Here is a 9,895-nt window from a genome sequence, read left to right on the forward strand (position 1 = left end):
TAGAGGTCCCTTCCAGATCTGCCTTTCTTCCCAGGATCCTATTTATAGTGTGCCCAATGTCTTCAAGTTCAGTGTGGCACCGTTCCTGGACGCGTTGTAGGGAAGCTGTGTGATCTTGCACAGAGACCACAAGATGGGAAGTGGGGACTTGTGGCACCTCTGTGGGCAGCACCTCTGACATAGCAGCCAGCACCAGAGCTCAGTGCTGCACACAAGTTGCTTTGCTCTTGCAGGACCAACACAGCATGCCTGCATGTGCCAGCTTAGGGCTAGCCCAGGGGTCCTTGCAACTGTGGGCTCTGTTGTGCAGATATGGCCATAACCACATCTCTGAGCACCTATACCTGTTCCCTTCTGTCTGTGAAGGACCTGGAGGTCTTTGTGTAGGATAGGACAGAGGGCTCATGTTCTGAGGGAAGAGGAATTGAATGCAGCCTAAGAGCTTGGGGCAGAATTATTTTCATTTTTCTTCATGCTTTGGTGTTGGAACAATCACTTGGGCTCCTGTTCAGTATTGCCCCAGGGCAAATATGTAACTGTTGTATTTATACTGAAGCATTTGACCTTTTCTTTCTACAAAAAAATAGGGCGGTGAGAACTTCAGGGTAGTTTGTAGCTGGAAATGGCTTTTGAAGGAGAAAGTGATTTATATGGGGAGATACATGGTCACAGTATAGGTGTGGAGAAGCTGAATGTGTGCTTCCCAAGTGCATCACATCTTAGATTAGAGATGCAGTACTTCGAAAAGACTGAGCGCAGATCCAAGAGAGACTCATTTGTGGAGATGACGCCCTCACTGGATGCTGATCTTCCAAAATTATGCAGTATCCTGTATTTGGATACTGCAATTCCTGCTGGTTGGAGGAATAATGAAGTTGTTTTTAATGTGATTGTTGGGTTGCCGCGTGCCTCTTATTTTGATTTCGTCAACCTCATTAATGGGAGAAAATCGGAATGGAGAACACGTGTCCCAGTGTCTCACCTCTCACTCCTGGCACTGAGCTCACGCTCCATTTCCATTTGTCACCCCTCCATGTGGGTTCATGGCCTCTTCATCGTTTGATCATAATTGGGCTGGGAGCCAACGAGTGAATATGACACTTCCAGAAATATCCACGCTATGCAGTGCAATGAGAGGAGCATAGCCAATGGCAGTTAAGAAATGCTGTGCTGAAACATGGCAGCGTGGTAAATTGCAGAAATTCGCAGAATCGTAGAATGGCCTGGGTTGAAAAGGACCACGATGCTCATCCAGTTCCAACCTCCTGCTGTGTGCAGGGTCACCAACCAGCAGACCAGGCTGCACAGAGCTACATCCAGCCTGGCCTTGAGTGCCTGCAGGGATGGGGCATCCACAGCCTCCTTGGGCAACCTGTTCCAGTGCATCACCACCCTCTGAGTGAAAAACTTCCTCCTAATATCTAACCTAAACTTCCCCTCTTTCAACTTAAAACCATTCCTCCTTGTCCTATGACTATCCACCCTCATAAACAGCCATTTCCCCTGGTTTATATGCTCCCTTTGAGTACTGGAAGGCCACAATGAGGTCTCCCCGGGGTCTTCTCCAAGCTAAAAAAGTGCAGTTCCCTCAACCTTGCTTCATAGGACTGCTCCAGCCCTGTGGTCATCTTAGTGGCCCTTTTCTGGACCTGTTACAAGAGCTCTGTATCTTTCTTTTGCTTATTACCCAACTTTTTTCTTTTTGAAAATCAGGTTGAATTGCAGCAGTTTGGGCACATTATTTTCTAGAGATGTCCAAGTTCAGATCCTTCTCCCTTTCCTAGTGATGTTGTGCCCTGGAGCTGTTTCAGGTCATGCCAGTCTCTTTGGGATCCTGGGGAGTAGAGGTTCAGCCCCCACATTGCTGTTAATTGAGATGCTATAGCCATTGCTGCAGCAGCAACAGATGAGGAGTTCACAGGTTCAGGGCTGTGACTCTGAGCACTGGAAGTAGCTGAGCTGGGACAGAGAAAGAGGTCTTTATGAGCCTGCAAATAACCTGCACAAGTATCAGAGGCTGTCAGGGGAAATAACTTGCCAACCATGTTTCTTACTGGATAAACGTTTTCTTCCTTTCAAGTGCGCTCAAGAGATGTACAGGTTGTGGGGAGAGGTGATATCTTTTATTAGACCAAACTGATAGAGGTGGAAAAAACCAGGCTGGCTTTTAGGTACATAAGCCCTTCTTCAGAAGGGGCAGAATTTAAGCGAAGCTGGAAAAATGGCTGGAAAAACTGCTCTAGGTTCAGTTTAATTATGTTAATCCATGACAGGAAAAGGTAAGTAGTGTCTTTGGAGCCAAGGGAGTGGGTTAGCAAAAAAAGCTGTGAAAGGCAGTTGTGGATGGAAGGAGAGAAAGCAGGACCTTTGAAGTGGTGAGGAGTTCTGCAGTCAGATGCTAAAGGAGAAAATGCATCATACCATAAAACCAGACAGCTCCCGAATTTTCTTTTTTCCTCTCAGTGGAACTGTGGGCTTAAAAGAATTTCTGAAAATGTGATTATTTTTGTTTTGTAACTGGTGAGTCCTTGCTTGCATGTCTCCTAGAAGCCTCGTGAGAGTAATCTGCGATAACAAATGAGGGTCAGTCGGTTTGTCCAAGAGGCAGAGATTTAGCGTGGTTTATCTCAAAGCAGCTCTGTGCCTTTACAGGAAAGCCCTAAATCTTGCTGCTGCATTCCTGTCCCTTCCTCCAGTCTTCCTGAGGACTGCAACTGGGAGCTGCCCAGTGCAGGAGCCAGTTCATGGCTAGGAAGCATTCGGCAGCTGGAGCGGTCAAGGTTGGGTTAAGTTTCACTTTGGTGGGATAAATGCTTGCTCTTTGCTAACAGCGATAAGCTTATTTAATCTTTGCCGTGCTTTCGATTGCTTTATGGGCCTTGATAGCAAGCTGTTCAATAGTCGAGCACTATGTGAGGGCTTTGGTCATTCTGGCTGCACTACCTGTGTGTGTCAAGTTGCTTAACGTGGAAGGTTTGCGTTATGGCCCTGTTCCATGGAGAAGTTGGGAGGCACTTAGAGGTGAATGTAGCAGGGGGCAATTAGCTTAGGAAGGTGATGGGGTAGGGATTGGGTGATGGTAGAGAGTGGGTGGTGATGGCACCATGGTTTCCTCTCCAGTCCTCCTTGGCTGGGGAATGTGTCCAAGCCTAAATGGTCCCTGCAGCCCAGGGTAGCCGTGGTGGCTGTGCCTCCGATTGCTTGGTGTTTAGGAGCATCACTCTCACCTCTCCTAGACTGAAGTGAATTCCCTGTAGCATCACTACTGTTCTTTGCTTCCCCTGGCAATTCAGAGGGTGGTTCAGTTCTTCATTACCTCACAGTGTACCTAAAATACATGGTGATGTCCATGTTCATCAGCTGATTCTTTCCCTTTTGCTGTTTTTTGATGGCTCTTGTCAGTATGCTGAACACATCGACAAGACATTAAACACTGCATTAGAGGGGTTTGCTTATTTGGGCTGATGAGTATTTTGGGAGCTGGTTGGATTCTGTATTTGTGGTCACTAGAATCAGTGATATATGTGATAGACAATTGTGTTAATAACCTCTTAAAATGATTACTAATGTAGCTTTTTAAAACGGATTCCTGTCTTTCCTCTGAGCCCATTCCTGGCTAAGCTAACGTAGAGTCATAGAATTGAGTTGGAAGTGACCCCTGAAGGCCATCTGGTTCAACTCCACTGCAGTGAACAGAGGCACCTACAGCTCCATCACGTGCCCAAAGCCCCAACCAGTCTGACCTTGAGTGGCTACAACAGCTGTCCCCTTTTGCAAGGGAATGTAAAAAGAAGAAGTTTTGATCCAAATAAGTTCTGTGACCTGTTTCCTGTGCGATATAGGTCACCTGAGGGATAGCTCATGAGGGAAAATAGGATGCAGGAACTCTCAAAATGGATTTTACCCTTGAGAAGAGCATCTGTGAGATAGCACGGCAGTGCCGTAAATCTACAGATGTTTTATTGTGCATTTTATGCCAATTATGTCTTGTTTGAAGAATAAGTGTTTGTCAGGTAGAATGTTAGTAACGGTCAATATAGGTCAGATTATGTAGCTTATCCTAACTGAGGAATGATGGTGCTAAAAGTGTTTTCAAGAAAGCCCTCACAGTGTTAATCTGAGTGAGCATGTCCCAAGGTGAAGACGTCAGCAAGCAAACTCCTGCCAAGAAATCCTGCGTATCAGAAGGGTCTTTCCTCATTTCCTCCTGTATAATTGCTCTGTTTGACCTGCTGAGCTGTGCCCTGCCCTGGAGGAGAACACGGGGTGACTTTGCCGTCCCTTGGGTGGGGTTGCAGGAGAGTGAACGACAGCAGGATCCAGCTGCTGGCCAGAGTGTGCTGACTTGCAAAAGGAAGGTGCTCCACTGGTGTCTGCTACCATGCACAGCAATCTGGGCTGGGAGAGGGTAACTGGATAGTTTCTCTCTACATCAGATGCCAAATGCTGCACCAGACAGTAGCAGAATGGTTTGTGCATGCAGGTTAAGTTTAAATAGAAGATAATCTGCATCTCTGTCACTGGGTGATGCTCGCAGCAGGCTGTTTTGCTGCAGGTCATTTACAGAGATCCCATTCATGGAGGATGAGCTGCAAAATAGTATTTGTAGCCACCTGTGTGTGTCCCGTCCTGTACTTCTTGCTTAGGGGCTGTAGTTGTGCTTCAAGTCATGGCACTGAGCTTGTGCTTCTGGATCAGATCACTGATAGACTTCCTAGTTTTGACTGGAGCAGTCACTGTAGTGATGTTTTCTTACTAATTGATCCCTCCTGCTCTTTGCTGTCTTGATTCCTCAGTAGCTTGTATTTTCTGCATGACCTGAATCCTGGTGGCAGGACATATCCGTTGATGGTGTTTGTAGGCACTGAAGAAAGCTGATGATCTGAGTCCTTTGCAAGCTAGAAAGCTTAGCAAGTTTCATATCCAAGCTCAATTTCCCTGCTGGCTTTTGGAGGAAAGGCTGCATTTGTCTTCAAGAAGGTTCTCTGATACCTGCTTCGTAAAGGTTTGCGCTGTTTCCTTGTTAAGATAGGAGTGATGCAGCCTTCACCTTTTCAACAAAAGGGCAGATGTGGCATTGATGGACGTATTCAGTGGGCATGGTGGTCGTGTGTTGATGTTTGCACTCTATGATCCTAGAGGTCTTTTCCAACCTTAATGATTCTATGGTTCTCTGACCTTCTGATGGGCAGCCCCACTTGCTGTTGGTCCAGTAGGTGTGAACTTCTGCTGTGGTGTGTGGGCCGCCATGGAAGTGTGGTTTTACCACTGAATGTGTGTCCTACTCTCGTGTTTGCTGAGATTTGTTATGTTCTTGAAATTCGGAAGGTTTTGGAATTACCAAAATACTCTTTGAACTGAGACTTTCTGGAGAGCTTCCTGGAAAAGACTGTCCTGTTTAATTCCAGGTCAGGACCTGATGAGCAGACTGCTAAGTGAATTTCTGGGGTCTTTGTATACATCAAGGAAGGCCAGATCGAGTTAAGTGCTAACCAAATTTAAGCTTCTATTAATGTATTTAGCTCTGTCTGCAGACTTGTGCAGTCTTGGAAAGGCTTTTGTCTCTCACAGAGTCCTGTCCACAAAACGAGGCATAGACAGCAGCTCCTGTCTCTTCCCATCTTGACATTTCAGCTGGACATCTGTTCAGGCAGGAGCTGCACTGAATGATGCTGAGGTGCTGAGTTTTGGCTTTCAGCTGAAGGTTCTCTTTGGTAATTGGGAAATGTCATTATTCCCCCCTTACAAAAAAAAAAAAAATGTTTTCTAAAAACATGAGAAAGTGAAGAGAAAACTGAAGGCTGATGTCCTTTGCAGACCAAAATGAAGACTATTCATGGTATAGTCGTGCAGTTTGGTATTTCTTTTCACTACATTCTATGGCACTTCAGTATTTTTCCACAATGTGTTCAAAGCCTGTGTTTTGACAGGGCTGCCTCTGAAGGTGTGACAGTGCTTCTGTGAGGCTTCCCATTCTCTGTTCGACCCCTGTAACCCTTCACAGCACTGTTCTCTCTGCCTGGGGATATCCCCCGTGGTTGCATCACCGTACTGAGAGATGGCTTCGAGCAATGGCTGGAATTTACACGGGCACGATGGCTGGGCTGGGCTGGGCCATCACCACCACAGCTGTGTAAAGCACAGTGACCACAAATGGTCACAGCTGTGGTTTTACACTGGATCCATGCAGAAGTGTGCACGGCTGCGTGCAGCCCCAGAGCCACCGCTCCAGCCTTGCTCAGGAGTGACTCAAAACACTTCTGTTCCCCTTCTGCAACACCCAGGATTTTTCCCCAGCTTTTCCCGGGCTCGAGCCTGGTGTGCGAGAGGCCGATATCAGAACTGGTGCTGTTCCACAAGGCTCTGCCTTCCTTCTGCAGGCTGTTCTCTGTGCTTCGTACAGCTGGTGCTTTTTCTTTTCACTGTTGATGGAAGGAGCTTCATGGAACTACCGTAAGCTGCCTCTTAGTAATGACCTATTAGCAAAGCCAACAATAACAGCACTGTCTAGACCATCTGAACGCAGCTAAATAATTCCTTTGTCCCTTCTTCATTTGCTTTCTCTCCTGACGGCTGAATTGTTTTGGGTGGTCCCTGTTGACCTTCAGGCTCACTCTTTCTCCTTTGCTTATTTTTGTTGTTATTCACCAGTAAAGCTGCAGTGCTAAGACTGAAACTCCAGGTTCCTCTCTGCTGCACGCATAGCAGAACTGAGGCGCTGTAGCAGCACCAGGAACTCGTCTCTGCAGGAGATGTGTCATGTTGTGGCTTTCTGATTTTACTTCGTAGCAGATTTTGCAAGTGCTGAGTACTCTAATTCGCATCGGTAGTGCCTGGAACCTGTGAGTCTTAGCGTCTTACAGAGCTGATTAGAGAAAGAAGTACTGCAGTTTAATGTAAGAACCTGCCAAAATGGATCAGCACTGTGACCCTATGGCTTTTATTGAAGTCTAATGTCAACCTTCCCGTGTCCATCACAGCTCTGTAGTCACTGCTTCCTGAGCATGCTCCTGTCTGACCTCTTCTTACCTCAGCTCTTGGTGCTTCCCTGCAGGCCAAAGCTTTGGGAAATCATTGAGACCTTTTGACTGTGGTCCTTGATTGGGTGGACGGGATTGATTGAGCTTCATCACAGGAAGCTGATTAAGAAGCACAAAATTGGGGTGTAAATGGGGAAGCAGAGAGCAAAGCAATGAATTCACTCTAAGGGAGATTGCTGAAAGTTGATGAGGAACCAAGGGTGAAAGAAGAGAGACTATTACTCCTGTTTACATGTGGTGCTGGGCAGAGTGAAGGATTTGTTTTACAGGGGTTTCATCTCATCAGCCTGCAGCACCGCTCAGTGAGTTTATGCAGAATGGTGCCAACTGGGCTGGGAGGTTGTTCAGGATGAAGGCTTGTGCTGTGCAAGTTCAGGGGGTGGCTTGAGTCCCCAGGTCCATTTGGGCCCTGCAGAATGCTTCACTGGTGTTGTGCAACTTGCAGTTGTTTTGCTCTGGAGCAGCGGCAAAGCCTGGGAAGATGCCTGCTGTGTAGCCTCCAAGGTGCCTTCTCATGAGGCCAGGTGCTAGATCAGGAGAACCTGATCTTTTGTGTCCCTCAGTGTGGGATTCCCTTTGTTTCCCTGGTATTTTTCCTTGGGGAAAGCCATCCATCCTGCACCCTCTGCTTGCTTGAACCAAACCAGGCTGTCAGCGAGCAGCCTGTGACGCTCCTTTTGCTGTAGAGGCTTGGGAGTGGCATTTGGATTTAATTATCCAGTGAGCTTCAGTGCTGGTTTGAATTTTGACTGAACTGGCTGAGCTGGCTGCTCGTTTCCACGGAACAGAGTTCTCCACCCTTCCAGGGAGTCAACTGGGAGACCCCAGGAGCAGTAACAAGGATGGGCAAGAGGCTCTGTCTGGAAAGCATCAGTCCCTGTGCAAAGCTGACATCAAGAGGACTGGGAAGCATTGGTTTTGCAACTGATTGTGCAAATGGTGTCCTGCTCCGAGCATGCCGTGGGGTTTTTTCCACTTTGTTTTGGGCACTTGAGCCCTCAGCCATAATCCCTCTGATTGTGCTGAAGCAGTGTGCTCTGATAGGCAGATGTTTCATGATTTGGTGGTGGAAAACAGCCTTTCCTGTTTCAGCCCCATGTGATGGGATAAGCAGTGAGAGCATGGACGTTTTCAGTACATCTTCAGAGAGATGTTTTTGTGTTTTTTTTTAGGCTCAATCCATTTGCATTTTGCAGAGTGATGGAGTTCACCTCTGCTTAAGAATCCCATTGTTGTGATGGATTAATTGGTGCCACGGGTTCATCCTGGACATCCCCTCTAAAATGTAATTCATGCTGTCACTCTCTTCTGCGCTCTTAATCCCCAGCGGTTGGAACTCTTTAGGATATGGTCTGTGGGCCAGCAGGGTTTGGGGCAGCTCCTGGGGCTGCCAGGTCCTTTGCTGGATGTCTGGGAGGCAGGCAGCTGGGACACTCACTTGGATGTTCCTATGTCCTTATGTGTTAGAGTACTGTTATTATTGTCAGCACTATTACAGATATTATGGTCATCTCCAGCAAATCCTGCTGTGTTTCCTCTTTAGGACGGGCACTGCTGACTTGAGTAAGTCCTAAAACATCTCTGCAGGGCACTGATGGATTAACCAGAGGTGCATCTTCTTGCAGAGGTGAGCAGTGTGGTTGTGCCAGCAGAAGCCTGGCTCTGCCACTGCCTGCTTTAGCTCTGTTGCCCCGTGGCATTGGAGGCTGCATTCAGTTTCAGCAAGTTCAGGAAACTTTGGTTGTCATTCTGATTGGAAAAAAGAAAGAGGCGAGGAGCGTTGCAGAGATACAGTTTAGGTGGAAAATTCCTACAGGGTGGTATATGTGGGGGGTTGTGTGTATTTGTTTTATTTTTTTACTTCTGCTTTTTTTTTTTTTTTTTTTTTAACTTGTCCCTCCCTCTTTCCTTTCCCCTTCCACAAAAAAAGAGGCTTTTTTTTTTTTTGTGTGTGTGTGTGTGTTGGTTTTTTTCCTACTACAAAATCCGTGTGGAAAACCAGGCTTGTCCCCAGAGGTCCCTCTTACAGCCCCCCTCCCCCCAAAAAATAAAAGTAAATATGGGAAAATTGCAGCATTATTATTGCAGCAGTTCAGGTTGTGCTTCCTACCACCTCCCTTATTCTCAGGGGTCAGGGAGGTAGGGAAGGGGGGGGGGGGGGGAATTTATATATAAGCATTAAACCTATAATTAATAGAACAATAAATAATATTAAGCTTATCATATACTGTGTCTTGTTGACAAAAGAAAAAGTTTTTCTGTACTTTAAAAGAAACGCTGATTTTTAGACATCTTTCCTCTCTTTTTTCCCCTTATTTCTTAACCCAGCGATGGCCTCGGGGTACACAGCGCACATGACAAGTCTTCAACCCTTTTTGTCACAGCTTCACTCTTTAATAGCTGCCCCTTTGGACCAAGTTCTCACTGCCTCCTAGCAGATGTGCCCTGCCCTAGCTCCTGGTACATCTTTCTGTGCCCGTGCTGGGTACCTTGCATGCAGAGGTTGATAGCTGATTTCAGAGTCCACGTGTACCAAAGGAGAAGTGTTGAAAAGGCAGGAGATTATTTTCATATCCAGTGTGTCTGTCAAGTCTCTTTGGTTATCATAGTATCATAGAATGGCCTGGGTTGAAAAGGACCACAATGCTCATCTGGTTTCAGCCCCCTGCTATGTGCAGGGTCACCAACCAGCACACCAGGCTGCCCAGAGCCACTTCCAGCCTGGCTTTGAATGCCTGCAAGGATGGGGCATCTGCAGCTTTCTTGGGCAACCTGTTCTGGTGCTTAACACTGGAACACTGGTTACTGCACTGGTTACACTGGTTACACTGGTTACACTGGTTACACTGGTTACA

The 9,895-nt window shown here is 46.9% G+C and overlaps 1 protein-coding gene across 4 annotated transcripts in view; it reads left to right on the forward strand.

Annotated features, from left to right (window-relative positions):
- The window catches only part of LOC122159591 (mitogen-activated protein kinase kinase kinase 3-like), a 68,559-nt gene that overhangs the window by 18,484 nt on the left and 40,180 nt on the right, over positions 1–9,895 (forward strand). The gene's annotated exons all lie outside the window — the stretch shown is intronic.

Source organism: Centrocercus urophasianus, unplaced genomic scaffold (genome assembly GCF_019232065.1).
Source record: "Centrocercus urophasianus isolate 14NV4802_14NV808 unplaced genomic scaffold, USGS_Curo_1.0 seq_16, whole genome shotgun sequence".
Taxonomy (NCBI): Eukaryota; Metazoa; Chordata; class Aves; order Galliformes; family Phasianidae; genus Centrocercus; species Centrocercus urophasianus.